A 6,527-nucleotide genomic window follows, 5' to 3' on the forward strand; every position below is an offset into this window, starting at 1 on the left:
GTTTTCTTTGCAGCTTCCTTAACCCTACTTTTCTTTTGAAACTTTCTGCCTAATCACATATTGGAATGCTCATACTATAGATACTTATTATAGAACTGAATTTGAATTTATGATCTGACAATGTTATTGTGTATTGTAACAGGTTAAGTCCTTTTATATTTACTAACAAGAAAGACATTTGGTTTTATAGCTCTATTTCATGCTTTGTTAAATGTATTAAATATTTTATATTTTTATAATACATTATAATTTATAATATTAAATATGTTTAGGTGTTATTTGCTTAAAGAATTTTATATTAAAATTAAAATGAATAAAAAGACTGACATTGCCTCTATTAAAGCCGCCGTCTTGTAGGAACCAGACCAAATCCTGGTGCTCAGCTGCAGCAGCTGGTGTGGCAGCAGGGGGTTTCTCTGGGCAGTGTTGATTACCTTGTCTACAAGCATGGGGAATATTTTTGCTAACCTCTTCAAGGGACTTTTTGGCAAAAAAGAAATGTGCATTTTCATGGTTGGCCTGGACGCTGCAGGAAAGACTAATATTATCTACAAATTGAAACTTGGTGAAATAGTAACTACTAATCCCAGTACAGAAAAGGAGAATCAGCTCACTCTTTAGTAGTGAGATGGGATTTCAGACGCACTGAAACCTGCGTTTCCAGGAGTTAGTGTGTTAGAGCCAAGAAAACCTCAGCTTGACTTTACATCTGTGTTTAGATCCATTTTCGTGGTTGGTGTTTAACCCAAATTCAGTACAATTAAAGAAAAAAACAATTAAAAATAAAAGATAAAGCTAGGGTCGGGGCGGCGGAACTGCTTCTGCGGGCTTGGCCGGGGCAGCGAGACGCTAGAACCTGGGCGGGCGGGCCGAAGGCGGGGAATCCAGGCCGGGTAGCGAGAGGCGGGCGGGCCTCCGGGCCTCGTGGTGGTCGGGACGGGCTGTGCTCCAACTCCAGTGCAGTCCCTGGGAGGATGCGGCCGGGAATCCCAGGGCGGGGCGAGCGGCGACGGCTTCAACGTTAACTACGCCAGGCGCGGGGCGCGTGGGGTGGAAGGCAGCGGCGGCCAGAGGCTCCGGGCCGGCTCCTTTGGGAGCAGGTCGCTGCTGGCGGCCCGGCCTCTCCCGCTACAGCTACTTGCCAGGCTCGCCAGGCCCTGCTTGCGGGGTCCTGGCTTCTTACGCCCGGGTCGCCGCGAGTGCCGCTGCTGGCGACCACTCGCTGTGCCGCCGCATGAGGCTTCACCCGCGCCCTCCCTCAGGATGCTCCCGCGAGCTCTGGCCAGTTCGTCCTGATCGCGGAGGCCTTGCTGCCTGCTGGGCAGCGGCGAGGTGGGAAGATGGCCTGGGTGCTCAAGGGGAGCAGACGGGAAACAAAAAAACTGAGAAAAGATGGCGAAGAGAACTGCCCATGAAAAAGAAACATATCAGCCATCCTATGATACCACAATCCTCACACAGTGTTTGCCGTGGCCTGATGCCCCCACAGCCTATGTGAATAACAGTTCTGCCACAGTGCCCACGTTCACCTCCCCACAGCAAAGCACTTGGAATGTCCCAGTCAGCAACTCATCTTCCCCAAATAATCAAGCAGATGGGAGTTTCACAGGCCTCTGGTGACCAACTTCAGGCTTCAGCCACAATTCAGGAAACACAGCAATGGCTGCTCAAAAACAGATTCTCTTCCTATGTGAGATTGTTTTCCAATTTTTCAGGTGCTGACTTATTGAAACTGACAATGGAAGATTTTGTACAAATTTGTGGTGCAGCTGATGGCATTCTGCTATATAATTCACTGAAGTCAAGGTTGGTTAGGCCCCATTTAACCATCTATGTCTGCCAGGAGCAGTTGAGCCCCCACAGCAGGCTGCAGGCAGTGAAGGCAGAAAGGCAGTGGACACCATGTGTTTATCATGCAATCTACTTGGAAGAAATGGTTGCCTCAGGAGCAGCTGAAAACTTGCACTGGGCTTTAAAATTCCTTTGCATCAAATTGACCAGGTTTACAGACAGGGCCCTACTGGGATTTACATTCTTGTTAACAATCAGATGGTTCAGAACTTTCAAGATGAGAGTTGTTTTTTATTATACACTCTAAAAGCTGAAAATGGTGGTGGTATTCACATAATTTTGAAGTGATGTCTTATGCAGACTGAACTATCTTCATTACCAAATAAAGTCACTCTTAAAAGTGTGTGGGTAATGGAAATGTTCAAAAATTAATTTTGGTGATGGACACACAACTATATGGTGGTACTGTGAACAATTGATTGTATGCTTTGTATGACTGCATGGTATGTGAATATATCTTAATAAAATTGAATTATTTTTTAAAAAGTGTGTGAAGACTAAATCTAAGAAGTCTTGGGATTGGATTTTACCATATAAAATGTTTCATATTGAAAACACAGGATGGCCTTTCTAATGTGCTATATGAGAGGTGAAATCTCCTTGCTGTTACTGCTGTAGCCAACCATCCTTTTGAAAGTGATCGTGGGGGACAGTGTACATCTGACTCTGGAGACCATGGCACAGGCAGAGCTATCTGCTTCTTTGGCAGAGGCCAGTAGATGATAGAGTTCCCAAAAGCAGACTTTGCTGTCTTTTTACACTGTGTGTGGTTTCAAAATGAATGTAAAAATTTACTGTGGACATTTGCCTTTCTGTGCCAGTTTGGCTTTTACTGCCTGAATTTCATGTTCACCTGAGGTGGGGGTGCAGACAGTGCAGCTATGTATCCCAATATGATCTGTCTGTGGAGAACTGCACTGTGTTGACACAGTGCACAATGGTCAGGTAAGAGAGGCACTGCACCTTCTCTGAGGAAATCATGTCTACAGGGCCACATCTGATGTGATCACGCCAGATCAGGGAAGATGCAAGCCTGAAAGTTGGGCTTGAAGCAAACTGTATTATCAGGGGTACCTTGGCCAGAGGATCAGTGTAAATTCCAATAGTTACAAAGACTTTTGTGTTTTTGCTTTGCCACAGATTTATTGATAATCTTTTTGCCTTTGTTTCCATTTTTTTAAAACGTTGTTTTATTTTCATATTTCAAGCCCCATTGCCTTTTTTTTTTATTAAATTCAGTTTTATTGAAATACATTCACACACCATACAATCATCCATGGTATACAATCCACTGTCCACAGTATGATAATATAGTTATGTGTTCATCACCACAATCTATCTCTGAACATTTTCCTTACATCAGAAAGAACCAGAACAAGAATAAAATATAAAAGTGAAAAAGAACACCCAAATCATCCCCCCATCCCACCCCATTTGTCCTTTAGTTTTTATTCCCATTTTTCTACTCATCCATACACTAGATAAAGGGGGGGTGATCCACAAGGTCTTCACAATCACACTGTCACCCCTTGTAATCTACATCATTATATAATTGTCTTCAGGAGTCGAGACTGCTGGGTTGGGGTCTGGCAGTTTCAGGTATTTACTTCTAGCTCTTCTAATACATTAAAACCTAAAAGGTGTTATCTATATAGTGCATAAGAATGTCCACCAGAGTGACCTCTCGACTCCATTTGAAATCTCTCAGCCACTGAAACTATTTCGTCTCATTTTGCATCCCCCTTTTGGTCAAGAAGATACTCTCAGTTCCACGATGCCGGGTCCACATTCATCCCCGGGAGTCATATTCTGCATTGCCAGGGAGATTTACACCCCTGGGAGTCGGGTCCCACGTAGAGGGGAGGGCAGTGAGTTCACCTGTTGAGATGGCTCAGTTAGAGAGAGAGGGCCACATCTGAGCAACAAAGAGGTACTCAGGGGGGAGATTCTTAGGCACCATTACATGCAAGTTTAGACTCTCCTTTGTGGTAATGACCTTCATAAGGGCAAGTCCCATGATTGAGGGCTCAGCACATCAAACTGCCAGTCCCAATGTTTGTGACAATATCAACACCAGTCCAGGTGAGGATGTCCGACACATCTGCACCTTTCCCCAGATCCTCGGGGCTGGAGAGGGGGAGGCTGTAAATATATTTTTTATTATCTGCAGAAATTACTCTGGGATGTGTCACTATTTCACTCCAGCCTATTCTAACCTACTGTATCTCACTTCCTATTCAAAGTTCCATGCAATTGTGGTGTTTGAACAAATTGACTATAGAGTTGTACCATTTAGAAAATTTAGATCCTGTACCAAATAGATCTCTCTTCCCTTGGTCTCATATGGAAGCTGAAGTTTTAAAACACAATCGTTTCAACCTTTACCCTTTGGCCTGGCTTGCCCTGGTCTTAACCAGACCTGCTTCATTCATATCACTAATTGAAGTCTGGGCTCTTTTTTAGCTTATTCTTTTTATGAAAGTGGCTGTATGCACTAATACTGACATTCATATCTGCCGAGCTCTAGCTCTGAGTTTCAGGTGTCTCAGAGATATGCATTGTTCCAGAGACCAATCAGGTTATACGCTAGGGGATCAGAATCTCAAAGTTTAGAGATAGACATTACAATTCAGGGATAGAGTTAACTGCTGTAAGAGCTTACAATGTAGGGACTATTACAATTATTATGTCCACATTAGGCTATGTTCTAAGATTCAATTCTGAGTTTACACATTATAGTTAGTCCATATTGGTGAGGCATCATCCCTCTCACCATGTTTTCTCCAACACTTTTACTCCTATATATATATATTCCTACAATTTCATAGAGTTATATTCACATACCATACTTTATCCACAGTGTACAATCAGTTGTTCATGGTATCATCATAAAGTTGTACATTTATCACCACAATCAGCACTTGAACATATTGATTACTATAAGAAAAATTGTTTTTTTTTAACAATAAGAAAAAAATGATAAAAAGAAAAATAATATGTCATGCAATACAATATACTAGTAAGGACAGCAAATAACACCACTACCAAGAATCCCATATTACTCCCCTATATCAACCTCTCATATACATTTAGCATTGGCATATTGCCTTTGTTACCTTTAATGGAGGTATATTACAATGTTACTGTTGACCATAGACTCCAGTTTGCTTTGATTATGTTTTTTCCTGAATACCATCCCATTTCAACTCTCTACAGGGTTGACATTCATTTGCTTTCCCACATGCAAAAACATTTTTATATTTGTATATTTAGTAACAGTCATTGGCCACTCCAGCTTTTGGCACATTATACAGTCCCAGTCTTTATCACCTATCTTTACCTCCGGTGTCATACATTCTCCTATCCCACCTCTTTCAGCTTTACTCACAGACATCATTGTTCAGTGTACTTACAATACTGTGCTACCATCACACAGTATTATGCTATCTATTTCTGGATCTATGCACTCAATCCCAAACATTCTGTAGTCCTTTAGCATCAAATGGCTGGTCTCTGCCCTCTTTCTATCTCCTGGTCACCTGTGGTGTCAGCTTTTACCTCCCAAAGTTTGTTCATTAATGTCTGTTCATATTAGTGAGACCATACAGAATCTGTCCTTTTGTTTCTGGCTAACATCACTCAACATAATGTCCTCCAAGTTCATCCACATTATTACATGATCCATGTCTTTGTTCTGAAGTCTTACAGCTGCATAATATTCCATCATGTGTATATACCACAGTTTGTTTATCCACTCATCTGTTGATGGACAGTTGAGCTGTTTCCCTCTCCTGGTAATCATGAATAATGCTGCAATAAACATCAGTTTACAAATGTCTGTTTGTGTCTTAAGTTTCAGTTCCTCTGAGTATATACCTAGCAATGGAATAGCTGGGTCATATGGCAAATCTATATTTAGCTTCCTGAGGAACCACCACACTGTCTTTCAGAGTGGTTGCACCATTGTACAATCCCACCAACAATGAATAATTGTGCCTCTTTCTCCACGTCCTCTCCAGCACTTGTCATTTTCTGTTTTTTGGATAATGGCCATTCTGGTAGATGTGAGGTGATATCTCATTGTGGTTTTGATTTGCATTTCCTTAATAGCCAATGAAGTTGAGCATTTTTTCATATGTTTTTGAGCCATTTGTATTTGGTCTTCAGAAAAATATGTGTCCATCTTTTGCCCATTTGTCAATTGGATTGTTTGTCTTTTTGTCATTGAGTTGTAGGATTCCTTTATATATTCAGGATATTAAACCCTTATCTGATATGTGGTTTCCAAATATCATCTCCCATTGTGTAGGTTGCCTTTTTACTTTTCTGACAAAGTCCGTTGATGTAAAAAAGTGTTTAATTTTGAGGAGATCACATTTGTCTATTTGTTCTTTGTTTGCTCACACCTTGGGAGTGAGGTCTATGAAACCATCTCCTATCAGAAGATCTTTAAGATATTGCCTTACATTTTCTTCTAAGAGTTTTATGGTCATGGTGCTAACGTTTAGATCTTTGATCCATTTCAAGTTAATTTTTGTATAAGGTGTGAGATAGGCATCCTCTTTCATTCTTTTAGAAATTGATATCTAGTTCTCCAAACACCGTTTATTGAAAAGGCTGCTCTTTCCCAGTTGTTTTGGCTTGACTGCTTTATCAAAGATCAGTTGTCTGTAGAT

The 6,527-nt window shown here is 41.4% G+C and overlaps 1 pseudogene; it reads left to right on the top strand.

Moving 5' to 3' along the window:
* Positions 1–1,362: 1,362 nt before the first annotated feature.
* Positions 1,363–2,139, top strand: LOC119524678 (annotated as a pseudogene).
* The last annotated feature ends 4,388 nt before the right edge of the window (positions 2,140–6,527 follow it).

Source organism: Choloepus didactylus (genome assembly GCF_015220235.1).
Source record: "Choloepus didactylus isolate mChoDid1 chromosome 11 unlocalized genomic scaffold, mChoDid1.pri SUPER_11_unloc4, whole genome shotgun sequence".
Lineage (NCBI taxonomy): Eukaryota > Metazoa > Chordata > Mammalia > Pilosa > Megalonychidae > Choloepus > Choloepus didactylus.